The following is a 25,047-nucleotide window of genomic DNA, read 5'->3' on the forward strand; positions in this document are numbered from 1 at the left end:
TTGTTTATATTACCTCTGTCAAGAACCAAAGCTTTTGATAAAAGGGGAAAAAAGTTTTTAAATAAAAATCCTTCCATTCTCCTCCACTCCTTTTATTGAATAATCTGCTATAGCTTCCTGAGCAATATTAGATTTTAAATGTATTCAGTTCAGATTAGGCATTGGTTTTCCCCTCCTGTCCTAGGCAGATTTCTTAACAGAACTGTTTTCAAACGAACGTTTGTTCTGGAGGTTATTTCACAAACCGGCACACTGATCCTAAATATATTGATTTGAGAAGGAATTCCAAGTACATTTGCTTAAGAACACAGAGCAGTCAAACAAGTTGTTCCATTAATCATTCAAACAATATATATATATATATATATATATATATATATATATATATATATATATATATATAGCTAGCAGTGGACCAACTACTCTTATGTTTTATATATATATATATATATATATATATATATATAGCAGTGGACCAACTACTCTTATGTTATATTCTCCTTCATTTACAACACCCTCCTGTTTTCACATCCTTTTATGGCAATCTTATTAGATAAGTCCCATTTTTAACTGTTTGAGGATGAAGCCATCCATCACCATTAGAAACTAGTCCTGTCCTCCATGTCCCTGGCAGTTCAAAATAACAGACTGTCTAAAAGAAACCTGTGCTTAGAAGCTTAGTAGAGGCAGCTTCTTTCTGCTTCATTGGGATTCTCCAACACTTTTAAGCTGAAGGTGACAAATCCAGAGGATCAGTCATGAAGGAGATTGTATTGCGGTGCAACTATACACACTAAACAAGCTCATCGGCATCAAAGTTATCCTGGGATAAAAATAAGCCTGAAGAATTTAGTCTGTGGCAGTACAGTCTGGTGCTGGCCTTAGATACTTTCCACACCTGATGTGAAAAATTGGACCAGACTGAAATGATAATAATAATAATAATTTATTATTTATTCATTCCCCAGCCACTCTGGGTGGCTCCCAACAGAATTAAAAGCAAAATAAAACACCAGACATTAAAAAAAAAACTTCCCTAAACAGGGCTGCCTTCAGATGTCTTCTAAAAGTCAGATAGTTGTTTATTTCCTTGACATCTGATGGGAGGGTGTTCCACAGAGTGGGCGCTGCCACTGAGAAGGCCCTCTGCCTGGTTCCCTGTAACTTGGCTTCTCGCAGTGAGGGAACCGCCAGAAGGCCCTCGGCGCTGGATCTCAGTGTCCGGGTAGAACGATGGGGGTGGAGACGCTCCTCCAGGTATACTTGGCTGAGGCCATTTAGGGCTTTAAAGGTCAGCACCAACATGTTGCATTGTGCTCAGAAACATACTAGGATCCAATGTAGGTCTTTGAAGACCAGTGTGATATGGTCTCGGCAGCCACTCCCAGTCATCAGTCTAGCTGAAACAGTATACCCTCCAACATTTCTCCAATGAAAATAGGGACATCCTACCAAACCCTCCGACTTTTATCTGGTGAAAATAGGAACGTCAAATGGAAAAGAGGGACATTATGGGATCAAATCAGAAACCAGGAAGGCTTGTTAATTCTGGGGAAGTCCCTGGAAGATAGGGACACTTGGAGGGTCAGAAACAGTTTTATGCCACACAGAGTTTTATGCCACTGCTTCTGGAGTCTGGTGCTTTGAGAAAATCCTTCATGTTATCCAGTGGTAGGTCTGGCCTTTCCACGTGCTATTTCTCACAGAGGAGAAAAGTAGAAATGTTGTACTGCATATGTATTTCACCACTCCTGCATCCCAGTAGTGAAAAGAACATCTGACTCACAGAAGCACTGTGCTGATTGAATGACTTGCATCTGTAATGCAGACTGAGGCCCAGATGGAAGGTGCTTTTTAAAAAATAAATAAACAGAAAATGGTCATTATTTCATGTGCAGAAACCGATTACCCATCCTAAGTGCATGCATATTGTATCACTCAAGCAATCTGGTAATCAAAGAGTTTCTTGAGCTGGAAAGATTTGAAATGCATCTCTTCACATTATACAACCTCCTGAGCTTGTAATTTGTACGCAAACATTTATGCATTATTCAGAGGGTTTTAATAAATTTGCTAGGCAACACATAAGTGTTTGTGTCAAGCATAAACTCTTGAAGATACAGGAAACAAGGCTGGGCCAAATTTTCTGTTCTCCTAGGAATAGCAATTATGGGACTGCTCACTGTTTATCTCACGCAGATTTCAGTAGCAGTACCCGCTCGGCAGATCTGCAGGCATTTTCCAGTAAAAACATGGAAAGTAGAAAAAAAGGCATGCCAAAATTTACAAACACACAACCGCTAATGTGGGCCATAATTCTTTCTGCTCTTCTGTAGTACCAGAACTGAACTGCAAGTAGAAATGTAGTACAGGATGGATTTGTTTTAAACAGATTTATTCACGGCTTTTGCTGGTTCTGAATCCACCAAGTTTTTCCTGCATTGAGACTGCCTCTTGTATCAAGCAACAGCTTATGTCTGAACTCTCCATGCATTGTTTTTTTTTTTTAAAAAAAGAAAGCCCAAAAAACTATACACAAAAACATTGTGAATACCAGTGCTTTTTTTCTAGAAAAAGAGGTGCCGGAAATCACCATGGACGCCTCCCTTGTTCTCTTAGAATGCCAATGGCTCCCACCTGAGAGGGGCAGGAACTGAGTTCCAGTGAGTTGCGTGGCGAGTTCCTGCCTCCCACCAGTAGAAATGAGACACCATAATTTAGGTTAAAGGGCTAAAATTGGCCACAACTTTATTGGTTACAGGTGATGAGTGGTATTGGCTTAGGCATTGGTCCTAATCACTATCCAGCTTCAGTCTGTCTGCCTGAGAGGCCGGGAAGGGTTAACACCAGCAGGGGGAGCCCTGTTAATGCACATCAACTAGGCACTCTCCCAAGGGTCACCGCTTGGGGGCATGCCTTGGGCCCTGGCCTCCATATGCTTTGGACGGGGCCACGCCCCCCAGAGTCCTTTACTGGACTACCCTTCACAACTGGACTACCCTTCACATAACAATTCATCTACATAACAATACCCCGACCAATGCCTAACCACCAAACCGTGGAAATTGTGACGATTTGCTACGAGGTAGGCGAAAAAACCAAATGGCCGGTGCCAATTTGCCAAGTGGAAAAATTCCTACCAGGCCCCTTAACGGCGACCAACCAAAGTCCATAGCAAGGTCAAAAGAGGAACCTAAATGGTGGGTGGGTGGGAAATTCCTCAGCTGATCGGCAGCAAAGAGGAAGCTCCTCTGCCGCGCTTGCCTTAAATGCGGCAAGCCCCGCCCCCTGAGCCAGCCGATTGGCTGGCCAGGGGCATGACGCAACAGAGGATTCCCCTGTTCGCGCAGGGCTGGGAGCCAGCCTCTGCGCGAGTGTTGGGGGCAGAAAGCCCACAACACCACCTCCTCCCGAGGTCGGAAGTGGCTTTCCAGCTGGAAAAAAAAAAGCCCTGGTGAATATTATATGTAGAATACAAATAAAGAAGTTAAGTCCCATGCAGTACTATATTTCTGCCATATTATTTAATAAGCATTAACTCAGAAGTGTTTTTGCACAGTTCTTTTAATCTCAGATGCATCTGTTTCTCTGCTGGCTTTAGGAAACCTGGAATATATACACATATAACATGCATATAGTATTAAGAATAAAATAATGTGTACCATGATACTTATGGATTACAGTGGACACTCGGGTTGCGAATGTGATCCATGCGGGAAGCATGTTTGCAAACCACAGTGTTCGCAACCCGCAACACCGCATCTGTGCATGCGTGGGTCACGATTCGGCGCTTCTGCGCATGTGCAAAGCGTGATTTAGCACTTCTGCATATGCGCAAGCGCTGAAACCCGGAAGTAACCCGTTCTGGTACTTCCGGGTTCGGCATGGTGCGCAACCCGAAATCATGCAACCCGAAGCGTCTGTAACCTGAGGTATGACTGTACTCATATTTCAGTGGAGCCAGTTAAAAAAAAATAAATCACTTCTCGTTGAGATCAAGGAGCAAGGTAAAAATGAGAGAGAGCAAAATCCATGTACATAAGACCGAAACCGTTATAGGGATGGAATCTTCTGCCAACCTCAAAGCATGTAGGGAATTGCAAGGTGACACTGAAAGATGGTTGAATCTGAGTAGTGTACTGTCCAGCCGCTATAATCACCATCACTGGAGAGGCCATAGGTAAAAAGCTTGCAGATATACTACTGCTATGAAGGGAAAGACCCATCTCCCTAATCGAGGTCTTGCTCTCCCCACTTCTTGATCAATATTGGTCAGGAAATGTTTCTATTCTACAAAGGGATCTTCTGGTTTGGCTAGATCAAGAAGGGGCTCTTTCCATAAGAATCTCTGTGAGCATAAGCATCTCTTTGAATCCAAATCTGTGATTATGTAAAAAAACAGGACCTGCTTGGGTGTTAATACTATGAACCCCTCCATTGCAGGCTCAACACACAACACACACACACTTAGTTGTTATGAAGTTAGGTTACTTTGTATACCTAATTCCACACACACACACATCTATATCTACACACATATCTATCTATCATCTATCATCTATCTACCATCTATCTATCTATCTATATACACACACACACACAAAATAAAAATAAATAAAAATATACACCCCACCCCCAAGACCATTCCATTGTAACTATCAAACCTCCCAAAATTTCAACACTTCTTGCGATGGTTTGACGCCTTCCCGTTTTAAAAGTAAAACTCTACAAATACCTTTCATATCTCCTCAAAATCATTTCTCCTGAATAAATCCCGTCTTACCTTTCTTACCTTAATAGCACGTGTCAATTTATCATTAGTAGCTATATCCCATGCCTCTTTATACCATTCTTCCAAATTATATTCACCTTGCCCCTCTAATTCCTGCTTTGATCAATTCCAGCTCAGGTGAATATAACTGACTGTTTCTGAGGTAAAAACAAACAAACAAAACAGTGATTTTTAGGTGGTGGTCATGGGTTGCTTAGAGGTCAGTTTATCAACATAGGTGTAAGTAACGATGTTCACAGCTAGACTAGACCTTGGTGGTTTGTTTTTTGCCCCCATAAAACTTTCACCAAGTTCAGTCTGTCTTACTTCTGAGTAAACATGTATAGGGTTGCACTATTAATTTGGGGAAATTTTGCCTGCAAGCCAGCTGTCCCTGTGTTTGTGCAGTGTAAAGAGGGGTCATGGACCTTGTATGGTCTTAATAAACAAAGCCAACTGATTTCATGTGTATCTTGGCACTAAGACGTGGCCTATGGCATCATTTCCTGAGGTTTAGTACAATATTAATAATAAAAAGAGGCTATTCCAAATTACATCCAATTCAGCATTAAGGAAGAAAACATGCTTCCTTTCTGTTGCTTGGGCAGAAAATATTAAATTCAACGGATGAAGGGTGCAGCTGACGATAGCTTTGCGTTGAATTGGCCAACTGCATACAAATCCTCACTTTGGAGTTAGACTTTCTTTTCTTTTTGTTCTCATTAGCTTGTTCTGAATATGAGAAATCATGACTCGGACAGAGAAGTGCGGAAAAACCTCCTCCTCAGGTTCAGGAGCTCAATAAAGCACATGCCAGAGATAAATCCAGGTTTAGCCTTTGGCTTTGAAGCACCCTGAATTCATTACCTTTTTATTTGTCCAGCCACTCTTTAAGCTGTTGTGACAACAAATTAGACCTGGATTTAAATTAAAGGAAACCACAAAATTATTGGCATTTTCACATCTGTCTTTTGCTCCCTTCGCTAACAGTGATTGGTTGCCCAGGCCTGCAATTTGCAGTCTGAGCTTGTATTCCTGGTTACAGATCTCATTCCCTAGCCATCTATTATTGTTAGGGCTGGCCCTAACCCCCAGACATAGTGTTTTGTGAAATGTGAAGCTGCCCCACTTTCGTCTATGCTTGGACAGTGGGGCTTCACCTGTTGTATTTATCAGGCAACTCCTGTGACGGGGCTGTAGGCCAGGAATTTGTTGTTGTTATTTAGTCATTTAGTCATGTCCGACTCTTCGTGACCCCATGGACCACAGCACGCCAGGCACTTCTGTCTTCCACTGCCTCCCACAATTTGGTCAAACTCGTGCTGGTAGCTTCGAGAACACTATCCAACCATCTTGTCCTTTGTCGTCCCCTTCTCCTTGTCCCCTCCATCTTTCCCAACACCAGGGACTTTTCCAGGGAGTCTTCTCTTCTCATGAGATGGCCAAAGTATTGCAGCCTCAGCTTTACGATCTGTCCTTCCAGTGAGCAGGCCAGGAATGGGGAATCCTTTTTCAGCCTGAGGGCTGAAACCTTCCAGAAGCCATATGTCACAAGTGAGTGGGGCCAGAAACAAAAGTGTGTGGAGCAACGTTTGTGGAGCAATGAGACAGAGGGATGGTGGTAGGCACTAGCTGGAGAATCCCCAAGGGAAGATGACTCAGGACCCGGGATTGGTGGTGGGATGAGTGGTTAGAGGGCGTAGAGGGAAAAGACTGGGTGGAGGTGCTGAAAGCTGAAGAGGTAACAGGGTTTAGTGAGCAGGAAGAGTCTGTGGCAGAAAGAGGTCTAGAATCAGAGGCAGAAGCTAGAGCAAGAGAGGAGGGGGCCAAGAGGTACAGATGAGGCAGGCTGATGAAGAAGACAGGAAGTAACCCCCTCCTGCTGCAACCAGCTCCCCATCCCCCTGGTCTCCCAGAACCAGAAGAGGTATGAAGATGGTGGAGCAAAGACAGAGAAGGTGTTGGAATCTCAGATTGCTTAGGAAGTAACCAGGGGAGAAGGAGATTTAGGCAGCTGTGGGCAGGTGGGGATCTCTTGCTTCTGCAACTGCCTTATAGGGGCAAGTTCTACCTAGAAGAGTTGCTGTGCTCATTAGGCATGGCTCCCCTGAGCTGGCCTGGTTTCTGATACTAAAGAGTTAACTTCACATACTCAGTGGGATTTGTTGCCGGCCAGCTTCCTGACAGGTGGCTACTTTCATAGATCGCTCTTTCTGCTGCATCAAGAGGCGCTATCAGAGTTCAAAGACAAATTTCAGTTTGGAAAAAATATTTCAGGTGCCAGTGAGACAGGCCTCCGCTGCTGTCAGTGATGTACAATACAATGCAAGCCCTTAAAATACAAACAATTCACAGTAACATGGTCAAACAAGAAGAGAAAGGCAAGTATTGGCACTGACAACACCCTATAAAAACAAAACAAAAAAAAAACCATGCAAGCTTGAACTAATTGCCACCAGATTAAAGCAGAAGCTAGAATGAGATATATTAAAATAGCATTAACTTTTTAAAAGGCCTGGGGCAGCTGGAATGCCTTTGCTTGGCACCAAAAAGGCATTAAAGTCAATGAGATTGGGTGAGTTTATTCAGGGCCCCAGGAAAATGCAGAGAAGTGACCTTAAGCAGAGTGCACTTTTGTTACAAATTGTGTATCAAACAAGGACTGTGATAGAATTACAGTGGTACCTCTGGTTACGTACTTAATTTGTTCCGGAGATCCGTTCTTAACCTGAAACTGTTCTTAACCTGAAGCACCACTTTAGCTAATGGGGCCTCCTGCTGCTGCCGCGCCGCCGGAGCACGATTTCTGTTCTCATCCTGAAGCAAAGTTCTTAACCCGAGGTTATATTTCTGGGTTAGGGGAGTCTGTAACCCGAAGCGTATGAAACCTGAAGCGTATGTAACCTGAGGTACCACTGTACTCAGGACTACCTGACCAGGTCTGTGTCACACAGGGAGACGGAGAGCATGAGTCTTAAATATAATATGGATCAGCACTTCAGCAGATTCCAATGCACTAGATCTGCTAGGAAAACATGGAATAGACTACAGTTGCCTCAGATGCCCAAAGGAGGAGCTTGTCAAGGACCCAATAGATTAGAGTTCATGGCTCGTAGGTGCATTTGGCTTGGTGGGTGACAAGTTGTCACAGGCCTTCTCCAAGTAGAGTCGAGGTAACTTGAACAAGACTCCTTAACAAATTTATTCTTCCCTTGCCTTTTCTTCAAGGCAGCCTCTCCCCTCCGGTGTCATACAACCAAATAATGTGACTCGGGGAAAGAAAAACGTGCACTCTAAGAAGGCCCCGGTATTGGATTTTTAGTGATGTTTGATAAGTGAACAAAAGACTAGTAATAAATTGTGTTTGCTTCAAGGGTCCAGATAACTGAAATATTTCTAAATGTACCAACCAAGCTCTTTGTGTGTGACTAGTTTTTAAGTTCCTCTCTAGGGCAATGATTTATGGTCCGCTGCTCTCTGTGCCACTAAAATTTTATTAATCTACTCCATATTGGCAAATATATTGACACCTAGGAGGTCAGTTCCCTCTCAGAATAAGAAGATAAAAACTGACCACAGCCTCTTGTTTATTGTCTGTCCATGTTAAATACAGTCTTTCTCTGCAGTGCAGGGAGGAAAGATGGAAGGAGGATCAGAGAAGCAGATCAAAGTGTGGGGTGTTTCATTATTCTGGTATAGCCTTCTCCCACATTCTTCCAGATGTTTTGAACTCCCATCACAAGGTATAGTTTGCATGACAAGCGACACTTGCTGAAATTTCTAGGCAACTTTTAAAGGCTTGACTTCACCCTCAAAGGCACACTCTTCCATTGACCCCCAAGACAGACGGATGCCAACAACCGATAGAAGATGCAGAAACCCTATCCACCTGTCTTTTTTCTTTAAACAGCTTTCTTTTCTTTTTAGTTTCTAAAAACGCAGATAACAATCTTCATGCACACACAATGTTTTACACATACAATGTAAATAACAGCTGAACATTAAGTTTGGGATAAATTAGATCATTTAGGTGTCTTCTGCGCTCCAGTGCTTTTTTTTCTAAGAAAAAATGTTTAGGGGTACTCTCATTTTGACTCAAGAAAATCATCATTTTATAGTTCAAATCGTGAAAAATAAATACACTAATTGGACAAAAGCAAAAAATGTTTAGGGGTATGCGTCCCCCCAGGGAAAAAACACTGCTGCCCTCCATCTTAACCAATTGTCCCAAAGTGAGTTATGGATAACAGGTGGAAGGGGACAACATTATCCTTTCTGGTGTACTGAAAAATATGTACCATACAGTTTCAAAACCATATTTGGTCTTGTGTTCCTGAGCACTCTATGATGCTTTGTTAATTTCTCCATAAGGGCTGTATTCCTATCCTATCCCATCCAACTACCATCTGCAGCTGGTCGGGCATCCCCAAACTTTCTTTTTTTAAAAAAATGGCCAGAGGCATTTCATTTCCGGGGGGGGGGGTTCCTTTGGATGATGAAAAACACCCCCTAAAACAGCAATTTAACACAAATTTTACTGTTTAACGAAACCATTGATCCATAAAATGAAGGCAAGGATCAATGTAAAGGTAAAGGTAAAGGGACCCCTGACCATTAGGTCCAGTCATGACCGACTCTGGGGTTGCGGCGCTCATCTCGCTTTATTGGCCAAGGGAGCCGGCGTACGGCTTCCGGGTCATGTAGCGAGCATAACTAAGCCGCTTCTGGCAAACAAGAGCAGCACATGGAAACACTGTTTACCTTCCCGCCAGAGCGGTACCTATTTAGCTACTTGCCCTTTGACCTGCTTTCGAACTGCTAGGTTGGCAGGAGCTGGGACCGAGCAACGGGAGCTCAACCCGTCGCGGGGATTTGAACCGCCGAACTTCTGATTGGCAAGTCCTAGGCTCTGTGGTTCAACCCACAGCGCCACCCATGTCCCAATAATTAATGTACTGTACTATAAAATAAATAAGACAGTATTGTAGATGAAAAAAAGTAACATTTATTTCTTTTCTTACATGTACTCATTGTTTGGATGGGGGCTCAGGGTTCTCTTCCGCAATCACAATCGGCTTGGCTCCCGGCATTCGTGGAGGCCTCCAAGAGCTGAGACAACTTACTTCCGGGTTACAATTGTTCATAACCTGAAAAAAACGTAAGTTGAAGCATTCGTAACCTGAGGTACCATTGTATCTGGTGATACCCATATTTTGCATGTGCATTGTGTCATAAGGGATGGTTTCTCTGTTTTAATTCACTGAGGAGGCTTAAATAGTGCCCAGCTGCAGTTAAAAGGAGAGACCAGAGAAATTTCCTTACAAAATTACCACATGAACTATCATTAATGGGCCCAATATTGACGATTTATTTCTGTTGGGGTGGGTGGGAGGAGCCCATAACACACTTTATATTATGGCAATTAACTCTGCGGTATACCATCGTATAGAGCTGTTTAATTAAAAAAAGAAAGAAAAGAAAAGCCCAATGTATCAGGAACAACCTAATTGGGATCACTCTATAAACTAAATCGCCCCCCAAAGTTTTGAAAGTTGAAGTCCCATTTGCATACTTATATGGCATGGGGAAAAAATACGGTAAGGGGGGAAAAAAACTTAATTAAAAGTGAAACGTTTCACTGAACTTGGCAGCCACCTACTAAACCTAATAAAAAAATATGCCCCGGGCAACATGGTTTGTTTATTTGTGTGTTTAAGCAGCATCTCTTCTATTATCTTTGATTTGTGACAAAGCAATTTTTCAGCATTTTCCTGCTGCTTGATTCTCTCATTGAGCGGGTCCCCCTATCAAGCACAGAACACAAGTTTGTTCTTCTGGGGTATTTTTTATGACTATCCATGACACGGTCTTTGTGACCCTGGATAAACAAAGGAGTCATTCAAATCAGTGACAGCAGCAGCTTTAATGACACACACGCAACACACCCATATATATGCTGTGATGTGGAGCCAAGATAATAATCTCTTACAGTTTATATATATTGCCTTTCATTAACACACCTCCCAGGGCACTTGGCAAATTGTCTCGCAAAGAACGCTATCGTCGCTCGTAATATCTAGCCGTGACTGCGAGGGGACTGCAGCTCAATTTTAATGACAGTGGGAGCAAAGAAGGAGACGACAGGACTCGACACAAAGTAAAATATCGACGTTCAGGGGTTGTGAACACAGTGGGAGAGTAAGCAATTTGGGCACCACTGATGGATGCATGAGAACAAGGCCTAACTTTATCGCTGATACAATGGAACAAGAACAGAGCGACAATGGTGGTTGGTCTGGCAAGGACCAGAAAGCATATTTTGCCATCCCAGCTGTGAAGTAGGCTGAGAACTAGAATGGCTTGCTGGAAAAGAAGGCAGGTTGTGTAAATTCAGTAGGTGAAGCTTGACATGAGAGATCTGCACCTACCTCTTGAAAGCAGCGGTTGGGAAATGCTGGTCCATAGGGCTAATCCGACCTACCAGGGTTCCCAATTTGCTCCACAAGGCCAGTTCCTCAAAGCGACGCCCTGATCTCAAGCATGAGGCAGGTGAGAATACACAGTCCCATGCCAAAAGTGGATTTTTAAAGACATTGCCGGTCACCTTTGCCTTTGCTCACATGTTTGATTTCCAAAACATCCGGGCAAAGGAAGCTGGTGAGCACTTGCAAACTCCTTGCACCTTTGCCTACATGGCTTGAAATCATATAGGCTACGTGTCGAGGTCCCCAAGACACCCCCCAATAAAACACAAGTGACACATTATTTTTGTTTAAGGTTTTTGGCATAATTTTGGCCACAACTTTATTAAATTACAAGCAATGTGAGTGGTTGCTTAGGCATTGGTTGCCACCATCTGACCCCGCACGGGGACAGTCTGACACTCGCACGCCTGCGAAGTCAGAAAGGGAAAACATTTTGGGGAGAGAGACGGGACTGGGAACCATGCCTCACCTCTCCCCAAATGCTCCCAGGGGCTCTTGCGTGGCCCTAGCCCCTTGACAGGGTTCAGACAAAAGCATGGCGAGCCCCTGGGTTCCTTTAATGGAAAACCCTTGCAGCAGCAGCACTTTTGGAGGAGCAGGCACAGCCAAATCCATACCCCCTCCACCAACCACTTCCCAAACCAATGCCTAACCGCAACCTCACAAGTTGTGACGATTTGCTACGCAGTAGGCAAAAACCAAATGGCACCAGCCAATCAGCCAAATGGACAAAATTCCTACCGGGCCCCTGCCCCAAAAGCAGACGACCCCATGACAGGCATAGCAAGGTCAAGCGAACAGCCTAAAAATAGGGAGGGAGGGCAGGTGATCCGAAGTAAGCCGCGAAAAGAGGAAGTTCCTCGCTGCAAGCATTGTATTTAACAAATAGGGCTGTCAATCAACAAATGGCAACATGTGATTCTCCCCAGCAACAGCCAGCCCTCTGCTAATGGTGGCCAAACTCTTTCCCGTCCAGCAACAGCGGGGTGTCTTGCTAGCCCCCACCGCAACATGTGCTCTCCATGAAGGAGAACACGGTATGGTGAAGGTAAGCACTTCACCTGTCGTGATGGCAACATTAGGTGTTTGAAAGGTGGGCAGCCCATCTTTAAAGCAAGAGACAAACTATGTTCAGGAGGATTCCCAGACTGGCATGCAGGCGGAAGAGAGGAGGGATTGTTCCATTTCGCAGGCAGAAACGCTTGATCCGAAGGAACAATCGGAACAGTGTGACATTGAATTCCTACCTGTGAATTCATTATTTCTTATGAGCAGGGAAACTTTGCAAGCATAGGCAGGAATTGCCAGTCCATACACAGAGCATTTATCTTCCTAAAAAGGAAAAGAAGTAGGGTACACAGGCATCTTCTATGCCATAAAGTTGGGGTTCTATGCCTTAAAGCCAAGTGCCACTTCGTCACCTTCCGGGGACTACATGTCAAAACAGGTGTGTCTTAAGTTTAAAAGTAGGCATTGCCGATTGTTTTTTTAAAGGATACATTTGGGCAGTCATCACAAAGCCAGCTGTAAAAGTGGTCAGTGTTGGGAATCTGAATGCATGCAGCTATTCACACAGTCAGTTAGAGTTTGGCTGACAGCCAAGGCAATGTGAAGGAGTAAGTCTGCCTGTTGATACAGAGGCATGGAGACAGCTCCATGATTGGTCAAGCTCTCTCACGGGAATAATGATTAATAATAATAATAATAATGGCCTACTAACTGGAATGTGTTAGTACGAGTACGAGTGTGTCAGTGTAGGAGTTGTGAGTCGTTTATGAAAGAGCTAGCTAAAGATCCATGTTCTGTTCTGTTCCTGTAAGTAGTCCACTGTATATAATAAACACCTAACTACAAGTTCCTGCTTCCTGCTTCGTCCATCCTGTCTGTAGCCAAGTTGCCAATTGCTTTCGTGAACTCTGCATTTACTCTGCTAGGTCTGGCTAAGATCCTGCAACTAGTCAGAAAGTTAGGTAAAGGTAAGGGTACCCCCGCCCGTATGGGCCAGTCGTGTCCGACTCTAGGGTTGCGCGCTCACCTCGCTCAAGAGGCCATGAGCCGGCGTCTTCCGAAGACACTTCCGGGTCACGTGGCCAGCGTGACGAAGCTGCAGCTAGCGAGCCAGCACCAGTGCAGCACACGGAAACGCCGTTTACCTTCCCGCTACAAAGCGGTACCTATTTATCTACTTGCACTTAAGGGTGCTTTCGAACTGCTAGGTGGGCAGGAGCTGGGACCGAACGACGGGAGCTCACCCCGCCGCGGGGATTCGAACCGCCGACCATACGATCAACAAGTCCTAGGCACTGAGGTTTTACCCACAGCGCCACCCGCGTCCCTAGTCAGAAAGTTGCGAAACACCAATAGGTTCTGCCAATAGTCAGTAGTAGTAGTAGTAGTAGTAGTAGTAGTAGTAGTAGTAATGCTTTTAAAATATTGTTTAATAAAATGAAAAAATTTGCAGGAGTGGGGGCAAAAAACCTCTTTTCAGCATTACAACAACTCAACAAAACCTTTTGGCATTATGCCATTGCAGTGGGGGCTCCCATAGGAACAGTCAAATTTATTTATTTTTTAAAAATGGGGCATTTGTGAGCCCCATGGGCCATGGTCTTGCATCCCCTGCCTTACAGCAAGTTTATTTAGTTTCCCCATGAATAGAAACTCTTGGATTTCTCCTCATCACTGCCTCTACTAGAACAAAAGATTGCAAAGCCCTCTCTCATCATCTGCTGGACCATCGCCAGCCATGTTTATGCACGGGCATAAACTGGCATTTCTGAACAGAAATGAGGTTTGATACGTTTTCTGTACTAAGGTTCCATATTTTGTTATATTTCTCAGTGCCCCTTGTTTCCTTAGTTAAAGAGGGCTGCTGCATATAAAACTACCAATTAAGGTCAAATTAGTAGGTTTGTAAAAGGTTCTGTCAAACTTTGCTTATGCTTGCTTTTTCGCTCGAAAACTTTTTTTTGCATCCGAATTGGAATTCTATAATCTCGAGCAGTTATTGCCTTCCTTTAAAGATATATTCCATAATGAGTTTAATTAAACAAAGACAGCCAAGGAATGGAAAAGATTAGGATTATCTTCTTAATGGATGCATTATTTCTAATGAGATTTATACAACAATTTGTCTTATTTTATCAAGGCAGTGTATTATTACTCTCTTAGGCCTCCTGCAGTGAAACATATCTGAGCCACTGGAAAGATAGCGCAGCCCATTTTAAACAAAGAAATAAACAAAGAGGCAAATGTTTCGGTTGAAAAATTTCTCATCAGTTTTCAATAAAGCTGAAGCTAGTATGTCTAGATAACCCTTCTAGGTTTTTTTTTTAATAAATAAAAAGACCTTACTATTACAATTGAAGGACTTATTTGTAACAGGTTAGCCAATTAAGGTGAGTAATTCCTTTTAAAGAAAACGAGTCTAATTTGAAAATACTCCTATTTGGTTTATTAACAATAACTAATTTTCAGCGCAACAGTTTAAGAGGTGTTGTTTGCTTTTACGAACATGGGAAACAGACTTTCTGCTTGTTTAATCTGCTCCTACTCATTGAATCTGGTGGTTATAGACTTCCCCAGCGTTTCAGATTTACATGAGTTGGAGTAAGGAAATGAGCCCCCTATTCCCGCTCCTATTGTGTGCAGAACTTGTAGGCATTTGTGTTTGCACACACAGAGTAGGCTCCAATTCACACCAAAGGTTCTACACAGTTTAGAAGGGCACATGACCCTAATATTTCCTGCTTGCTTCACAGCTCTATCAGTCGCCCCTGGAGACTGGTGAAATCTGAACGATTCCTGACTGCTCTGAGTTTTTCTCCAGTAGATAGAGCAGGTGAGCCTGTTGAGGCCCAAGTTTCACTGTGGAATGGTGGGACATGTATGGCCATTGATTATCGCTCTTGGAAGCCCTTTCTGATGCTGTGGAGTCCATTTTGCTCCTTGGTATACTGAGGAGCTGCTGTCAATGAAATTGACTGGGCAAGGGTTGGAGCGTAAGTGGTGTAAATCTCACTTGGGAGCACACATTCTAGCTCATCATGAGTGTTAAGTTGTGGGTGAACATATCAGATGACACAGCGATTCTTCAAACAGCTCTTGCTTATTCACAGGCCAGAACAGAACTGAACTGCAGGGTTCAGCCAGCCTGCTTATATAGAGCTCCACTACAACACAACAGTAACCACTTTCTGTAACTATCCAATCACTGAATGTCACTTTCAGTTCCTTATTTGCATATGTGGACCTGAGTGAAAACTATCAACAGTATCCCCCTGCTGGCCCAGGGTGAGAACTTCAGTACATAACAATGAGGTCTGCCATGTGGCACTGAAGGCTGTGAAGAGATCCTGCTTCACTGCCTCCATTGCATCCTCAAGGATGAAGTAAAGTCCTACTCATTGGACTAAACTTGGGTCCCCAGCTGCTGTTGGACTGCAGCCGCCATCATCCCTTGCCAGCAGGACCAGTGATGATGGTATAATTGGAGTTGTAGTCCAGCTGGGGACCCAAGATTCAGAAACCCTTATGGTGAATAAGGCCTATTGATGCCCATGGTCTATCTTATTTCAGTTTAGTTGCATAGTTCCACCCTGTGGAATGCCCTCCCTTCAGATGTTAAGGGGATGAGTAATTATATAACATTTAGAAAACATCTGAAGGCAGCCCTGTATGGGGAAGCTCTTTAAAGTTTAATGTTTTACTGTTTTTATGTATGTTGGAGGCTGCCCACAGTGGCTGGGGCAACCCAGTCAGATGGGCGGGGTACAATAATAATTTATTATTATTATTGTGTCTTACGAATCCATTTTCAAAACAACAATGTAATCGCAGGCATTTTAAAAGTTTATAATAAGATAAAGTTTATAATAAGATGTAAGAATAACATATCAAAAACAAGACTACACAGAATATATATATATTTATAATTGGATGTAACTTAAAATGTTTCATCAGCACTTTTTAAAAATAAAAAATGGGCCTTATTCATTTTCTCTTAAAAGTGTAGAAAAAGGGCAAATTGGACAATTGTTAAAATATGCTGCATGAGACATCTTAATTGCTACCTGCTTTAGTTAGCACATTACTCTGGGATAATTGTGGCTATCGTGCAATAATTAACACATACCATTTATGGAGGTCCATAGTGTTTGGTTAGAATACTGCTATTTCAAACAAGCTAAAAGAGCAACAGACTAGTATGCTTGCTTAATAATAAAAACATTAGATCAGCAAAATTGTTTAATGGAGTAATAACTCTAGCAATAGATGTTGCAGCTTCCTTGGTCCTGAGAATATGCTTTCGAGGATCTTGAATTTGTGCACTAAGAACAGCATAAAGTAACATACACCCAACATGCTGAGTCCAAAAACTGGGGTGCCTGTATTCCCGGTTGTGCATGGTCCAGTTAACAACAACACCACTGGTTGACATGGTCCATCTTAATTATCTATGAAAATATTTAAAATATGTTGCTCCACTTTATTGAGAGTTTTTATTTTTTTTATTCTGGGACATTACCATAAGCCATCCCCTTTCTTTTCCAATTTGCAATATTTACTGTACACAGATCACATAAAAGGCTCATGCTTGTTCAATCAAGGGATGCATAGGGTCAGTTTTATGGCATGTGTTTACTAGAACAGATGCCAAAAACAGTAATCAGAGCAGAGGTGAATGGGCAAATGCCAAAAGAAAAGAAAAGAAAACCCTTTTTGTAAAACAACTTTCCCTACTAACCACTTGTCATCTTCCCATATGTTCACATGATATAATCTAGCATGGGGTCAAACCAATTTTAAGACGAAGAATGTTCATTAAAATATTGATCATAACAGTCATAGTTTAACACAGTGCTATTTTTCTAGAAAAAAAGGTGATGGAACTCATCATGAACACCTCCCTCGTTCTGATAGAATGACAATAGTGCCCACCTGAGAGATGCTGGAATTGAGTTCTGGCAAGTTCCAGCTGAAAAAAGCCCTGGTTTAACATAATCTGTTTCTTTGTACTTGCCCCATACGGTGCAGTGAAATTGGAAGCAAAAATAGCTGCATTAAAACAGAAGCAAATCAACTAATACATATTTTACTTAAAACAAAAACAAAAACCACCATAGTGAGGTTGGTGGTTGTTAACTTTGTGTCTGATTTCCTTCTCCCCACTTCAAGCTTGTTCCAAATCTTAACATTTTCCTTAAAAATGAAATGACATAAATAGGAATGTATTAATTACATTAAAATCTGATACTGTGGAGCTTTGCACAATGCCCATGGGCCCAATCCCATTCAGAAATTAAGGGGACAAAGCTAGGTCTACAATAAATGGGTGGGTGTGGGTAGCTGCGCACAACCTAAACACAATTTAAACACACATCCTCACATGATTGACACGTTGAAATACATGTCTGCAATGTGCATCTACACATAAAAGCAAATCCATCATGGCAAGATTCCTTGTAAATGCTGAAAAAGCTGGATTACGGTCCACATGAAATCACACCGTCACCCATATACTGTTTTGCATGGATGTTTACTGCCGATATACATTTTAGTACATGGGTGGTAAGGGTAGAGCCTGCCACTTCCCTTCCATTCCCATTGCATTCTTTGTACATGTGTAATAAAGGCCTTTGATCGTTCATGTCGCAAACAGGTCAACAACATCATGGCTGCATGACAACAACAGAGGAGGCACTATGGCCATCACTGCGGCGGGTAATACCAACCAACATCAGAGTATTTGTGTGTTCAGACCCAGAAACTTCCCCCATAAATAAATTCACACATGACTCAAATTTTGGTTTTTGGCAGAATTTAGGCCACAACCTTATTGATTACAGAAAGTGACTGGATGCATAGGCTCTGGTTCGACTAGCTCCCTGCCATGCAGGTGGCGCTGACCCAGGGTTCCACCATAGGTCAGCCAAGGGTGAACACCTGGATAAGCAGAAAGCCAGGAAAGGGCTAACTCCGCCACCCAAATGTCCCCCTGGACTCAGGCACGGGCACAACTCCCTCTCAGGGGTTGACCAAACCTTCAAGTCCCTGGATTCCTTTAATGGAATACCCTTCACACAGGGATGGCGAGAACGTTCTCCCATCCCTATCACCTGAAGCAGAGCCTATCCGCAACCTTACAAGTTGTGACGATTTGCTACGCGGCAGGCGAAACCCAAATGGCACCAGCCAACCAGCCAAGTGGGGAAAATCCCTGCCGTGCCCCTGTCCCAACAACAGACGACACACGGCGGCATAGCAAGGTCAAGTGCAAAGCCCTAAAAGTAAGGAGAGGTGGATGGGTGTTCCGAATGCACGCGCTGAAAGAGGAAGCGCTGGGTCACGTGCATGGGCATAAATAGGTCCCTCAAACCGTTTGGACTGTGTCCCATTGGCCAGATTGCACCCAACTTTGAGGGACGTACCAATCGGGTGTTGTGGCTGTCCAAACATACCCACCCACAACACAGGGTGTCGGTTTCCAGGTCTCACTGCAATACGTGCCCTCTTTAAGGGAGGACACGATTCGGAGAGAAGCATATATCATTTCTGTTTCTTGTACTGAGCCCTGGAATAGTGAGGAGGCAGGGGACATAAAGGAATGTCATGAAACCATAGGGTGTGTTCTCATATCATTTTGAAGAGTGAATGTCTAGTAGTTGTACTAGGGTTGCCATATTTCGAAAGGTAAAAACCAGGCCACTACAAAGTTGTTGAGCTTTTTTTTAGCACTTCCATCTTTGAAATCTCACTGATGTCCAGGAAGTCCAACATGTGTGGCAGCAGCCCTCACAGGCTTTCCCTACAATGAACCTTGATTCTTGCAGCATGGCAGCATTCACAGCACGGTTGTGTTCTTTCCAAAATTTCCCTGATTGCTCTTTGCTCATTTATCCATCCTTCCCTGAACCCTTTTCCCTTGGTTTAGTGCCCCTCCACCACCAAATCTTCAGTTGCTTCCTCCCCTCCCCCCCGCATTCTCTCTTTCTGCCTTTCCCATAACAATTTTTTTGTCCCCATCTTTTGATTTTTACATCCACACACAGTCATTTGACCCTCTTGTTTCTTGCTGCTGCTCTTAGTCCTTTTGCTCCGGCAGGAAAGAATAAAACACATTTCACTGGGTTTCTTTTTCTTGAGCACTGTAAGCTGAAACAAATCTGAGAAGGTTTATTTATTTCCTTTCCTCTGTGCTTCCCTTTCCTTCTCTCTTCCTCCTTCAGTGACAGAATCCTCCAAAGTTATCTGGTTTGCTCAAGAGCAAAGCTTGCATACAGAACATCAAGAAAAACCCTAATCCTTCTCCCTGCTCACCAAAAATCCTAACCTTCCGCTCCTGTTAATTCTTTTTCTATTTTAGCTTTCTTTTGCTCAGGGTAAAAAAATGAAAAAATATGAGCAAACTGGTTCCAGCATCTGGCCCACATCACAAAGAGTATAAAAACAAACTGTCCCATTAAGTCTAGAACAAAGACTATGGACAGTTCATTACCTGAATTTAAAACATCAAGTAATGTACGGAGACTGGTATTGTCAGAAAGATAAGAGGGAAAGGAAGTTCAGTTCTTATGGAGACCATAAAAAAGATAATGAAGTCAGAATGTATAATATTTAATAGGTTTCTCCAGTTTGGGAGCGGGAGGATTCTTTCAGAAGCCAATATTATTTACTTTCTTACTGCACTTATATATCATTTTTTCCCTTGCCAAACAACTAAATGGCTTACAATTAGGGATGTATAAAAGTGCCTCAATTCATTCCAACATTCACTTGCACATTCATCTGGTATTTTCTGCAATTGATTTATTTTGCACAGAGGCCCTTCTTCCATTTTGTTGTCCTCTGGTGCAGAAAAAATGTGGTGAGCCTTTTCTTTTCTAATGTCCGGTAAAGAAATGCAAATACAACTTTATTTTATCTTAAGCAGGTATTATCTTATACACGTTACTGTTCCTTTCCCCCCTTCTTTGTATTTAAAATAAAGACCAGAGATGTAGTAACTCGTCTTCCAAGGTTACTGACTGGCAATCTTGAGCCTATAAAGAAAATCTGAAGGGTTTTATTTACATCTTTTGCTGCACACAATAGACACATATATTTCAGCCATTAGCAGATACGTACAAATCAATTACCTTTCCTGTGTGTTCTCCTTCAAAATTAATGCATTTCCAGAGGAGTGATCCTGTTAAATAATGAAGTTTCTTAGCCTCTATTTAGCCGGCACATGCCGGTCTCACCCCACTACCCTAATCACCAACCTGATTGATATGATTGTGCATTACTCCCGATTGGAGGAAGGAATAATATCCCAGCATTCAACATTGTAGAGGAAGCCTCTAGAAGGACAGAAAGCCCCTCCACTCCACAGGGTTGTCAGCGGGATTTTATAGGCCTAGACACATCCATTTGTATTTTGAACATCAGCATGAAATGAGAAAAGACACTGTCAGCTCCTGCCACTAACTATAGTGTGGGTGATTTGCAGCGAAACATAATTATGCATGATTGCTAGTTAGTATATGAAGGCGTTGAGGGCCACCGAGTTCTAATTGTCAGAGTAGACTTAGTTAGGCCTTGCCCGTCATCTCCACTGAAGGAGGGAGTGATGTGTTTCTTCTCTTCTTTTCCTCACTCTCTTCTTCACAATGTAAGCCATCCCTAACATGTGCCTCACTATAGCTCCCTGCTTCAGACACATGTCTGAAGCTCCCTTTCTGTACTTCTAACCAAGAATAGTTTATCTGTGTTGGTATTGTTATTGCATCAAATATATTTGTATATATTCATGTAATGTTTTTCTCCCTTTGCACAGTTGTGTGTTTTGTTCTTTGTTCATTTTTTTTCTTTTTGTATCACTTTATTGCTTTATGTTTTAAAATTCTTCAATAAAATATCAATAAAAAAAGAATAATGCATGAGCTGGAGCTCAGATTATGTAAGTAAAGCATTTTAAACTTACTTAGCAGTATGTGGTCTGTTCATTGCAGAGAGGGGTAGAAGGAGGTCAGTCAAAACAGGATGAAGAAAATTTAATAGCCAATATTCCTATGCTTCACTAAGCTGCATTACTCTGATATTTAAACCCTTCTAGGGGCCGTCTCCCTCCAGAGAGCCCTGCGCTTTGAATACAGGTAGCAATGTGGTAAGAATTCATCCCTACGCCACCTTGTTCATTATCCAGGTGAGGAACAACTGCCTTTTGAATAAACCACAGAACCAAGGAAATTATTTCCAAGTCCACTATCCAGATTTAGGGACCCAGTGTTTATTATAGCTATTGCAATAGGACAGAGTTCATTCAGCTCAACATGCCAGTTGGATAGGTCTGCCCTGAGGCACTTCAGAACAAAAGCTTATATAGCAGTTCAGACACAGCAAACAAAGAGTCCTAAAACATCTTCACATACGTCAGGAAAGGTTACAGGTCATGAGAAATAAAGCATACATGGCTCCATACTGGTATCTTCACCCCTGCAGTAACCTTGGAGTGGCTCTGATGTGCCCAGACCATTTGACCATTTTAGGGGTAAATAAGGAGAGATGGAATGCAGCCTGGGGGGTGGGGAGAGACTCACAAATGCAGAACACATAAAAATAAAGACTAATACATTGTAAAAGGTTAAATGCAATTAAAGTGAAACATTGAAATATTATTAAAATAATAAAAATATACACCTGGGGTCTCTAATTATTATATCAGTAAGCTGATTCTTTCGTTTATTCACCCACACACGTGGGTCTCTAGGATTAAATATTATTTACCAATTTGTTCCCCATCATAAAGTGCAAAAAGCTATCTCATCCAGTCAGCTAAGAGCCACAGCTCAGTGGTACAGCATCTGCTCTGCGTGCAAAAAGTCATAAGTTCAATCTGCTACATCTCCAGGTAGGGCTGCCTGAAATTCTGGAGAGCCACTGACACTCATTTTGGGAAATACTGACCTAGTGGGCCACTGGTCTGCTAGCAATGTGCTTGCAACTTATTGATGCTTGCAAGATGCTAGCAATATGCTTGCAACATATTCAAAATACCAGCAGGGTGCAAATGAATGCTCTCCTTCAATAGCACTACAGTGTTATCCTACACACTAGCAAGCAGGCAAGCAAGCAAGCACATGGGGCAGGACATGCCATTAACAGAAATTACCCAGCTATCATCTAACGGCAGATATCCCATTTGCAATCACCACCTGCTACAAGCAACATGATTTTAAAACCTTGCATTACAGTATTTTTAATCTTTGAATGAACTTTCAGATCTGCCACAAGGGACCATTCTGGCCTGCCGCAGACTGCTTAGTTTCTGAAAAACCTGCACCATCTGCCAGCTTTAAAACATTTTAGTTACACATCAGTGACCATCCAATTTTCAAGGCTTTTGCTGTTCCTGCATCGTTCGATTGTTGTTGCCGAGGATAGTTGCAGAGTGGGTCCAGGGCTGGGTTCCAGAATGAAGACATCAGCTGTGGCACCCTGAAAGTGTTGGGATCCTATGCACATTCTATAAGCTGCTGTGTCTTTGCAGTGAGTCACCTGATGGTTATGTAGCTGGCTGCACACCCGAATTTGCTGTGGCAATGGCAGTATGAAGTCTGAATAGCTCGTTGATTAAGGGTTGAATGTTGGAGGCAGAACAAAATTACATCAGTGCGTCTTAGTTCTGATTAGGGGCAGACAGACCAGTCAATTTTGCTGGGGTGACACTCAGTCATATTCCTATTTTGGGGGGGGGTGCACTTTCTGAAAGAATGCATGGGAAATCTGTATGTAAATTGTAAGTGTTATGTACACTTTTCTCAAAACATATGGAGTTTTCAATGTGTTTCCCCCTACAACTTACATTAAGCTTTGTGTGTGTGTGTGCGTGCACTTTTTAGGATCAAAACTGAACCACAAAACCTAGAGTGCATCATCTGAATGATAGTTTGCCTTCCTATCCGCAAGCAAGTCTGGAAACACGGAATTAGGTCGCTTCACTATGTGAACGAGGCAAAATGAATTGCTCCTCCATCCCTAAGTCTGATTCAAATTTAATTACTGATTAGGGGTGCATCCAGTATTGCTCTTATCTGAATTTCTTCTCAGGTTTTTGAGTTCTAAAGTACCTCGTCTCATTCTGCAAGGTAACCCCAATTTTTTTTTTCATTTTTTTTTTCTGAATATTGTACAGAAGGTGAAGGCAATGTGGTGACCTGTGATGCTGTGGGACTCAAACCCCCACCAAACCTGGTGTGTTCTTAATGTACAGAACCACCTGTACACAACAATAAAATAATGGAAAAATAGAGAGAACCTAGGTGCCATTTTTTTTGCAGGAACGCAAGATTGATTTTCTGCAATAATGCTTTATCCATGAAGCAGGTAGAAAGAAAGATGCAAATGAACTGAAGCAACAGCAAAATGTGCATATTCCTGTTCCAAAATTGATTTAAGAAATTCTACTAATTCCCCCCCCCCCACGCACAATAATATTTATTACTTTTCATACAAAAACATAACAAAAGAGAGAGTAAACAATAATAAAAGGAAAAAAGAAAACGAAAAGAAAAAGAAAGCATATGAAACATAAAATACATCAAATCACCACGTAAACGAAAACTTAATTAATTAATTAAAATACGTCTTCATAAATATATTACTTGACTTCCTTTAATCTCTTCCATCTGAATTTCTTAGTAATTATATATAGCAGTTTCCAATATCATTATTTCATAAAACAATATCACAGTCATAAAAAAGTTTCCTAACTTTTCTTATCGTACATTTTCTTATTTATTTATTTAATCCTAATTTAGTCCTAGGCCTAATTAATTCTTTCAAGTGGTTACATTTCTTTAATATTATAATATTTATTCAAATGGTCTTTAAATTTCTTCCAGTCTTCTTGGTGTTCCTCTTCTTTCTGGTCACGGATTCTCCCGGTGAGAACAGCCAGCTCCATAAACTCCATCATCTCCATCTGCCAGAAATTCTACTAATTTAAACTGGAATTTAAGAGGAATCAAATGGAGGGCAGGGCAAACCAGAGAAAAATAATGGAATGGCGGCAATCTTGCACTCCCTTGTGCCGCTTGTGATGCCGCACATCATTTTTCTTCCTATCATCTTTTTAAACAGAGTTTATCATCACCCTTTCCTGAATTTTGCTATCATTTAATATTCAGAAATCCAAGCCCTGAAAGTGAATTCACTTCACTGGAAGAACTTGCTGTACCGCCTATCTCATGCAGCAGGTGCCTTGTGCTGAGGCATTTAATCTGTGCTTTGGGGGAAAGCAATCAAATGGTAGCTTTTACTATGCATTTCATAACAACTCCAGATGTTGTTAAGGTTTCCCCATGGCCATTCCTTGATAATAATTGGCACGCAGCTGCCAAACCCAGCCCACATGTTCAAGATGTGAAATAGGCAATGGGATATGTTCTTGAAATACTTAGAGGATCTCTCTTCTTTGCACATTTCATGATTAATCTTTACAGGATGACTCATAGGCTTTTGCTGTATTCCTTTGAGCCAGGCGCAGAAGGTTTTATTTGAGAGGCATTGATTGTCTAATTCTTTTAAAGAGCTGTGATATGGGTTAATGGGGGCATTTTCTGCTTAGAAGACAGTACCGTTACTGCAAATATCAAGTTAACCTGACACTGCAGTCTATTTTAATATCTTCTTCGAAGCATGCTTTTGTATGTGATAACGATCAGATCCAGGTTATTTACTTCCGTTAAAAGAGAAGACTGTGGTGGTGTGCAAAACAGAAGCTTCTAAGCGAAGAAAAACACTCAGGTT

This window comes from Podarcis filfolensis (genome assembly GCF_964270895.1).
Source record: "Podarcis filfolensis genome assembly, chromosome: 4".
NCBI lineage: Eukaryota > Metazoa > Chordata > Lepidosauria > Squamata > Lacertidae > Podarcis > Podarcis filfolensis.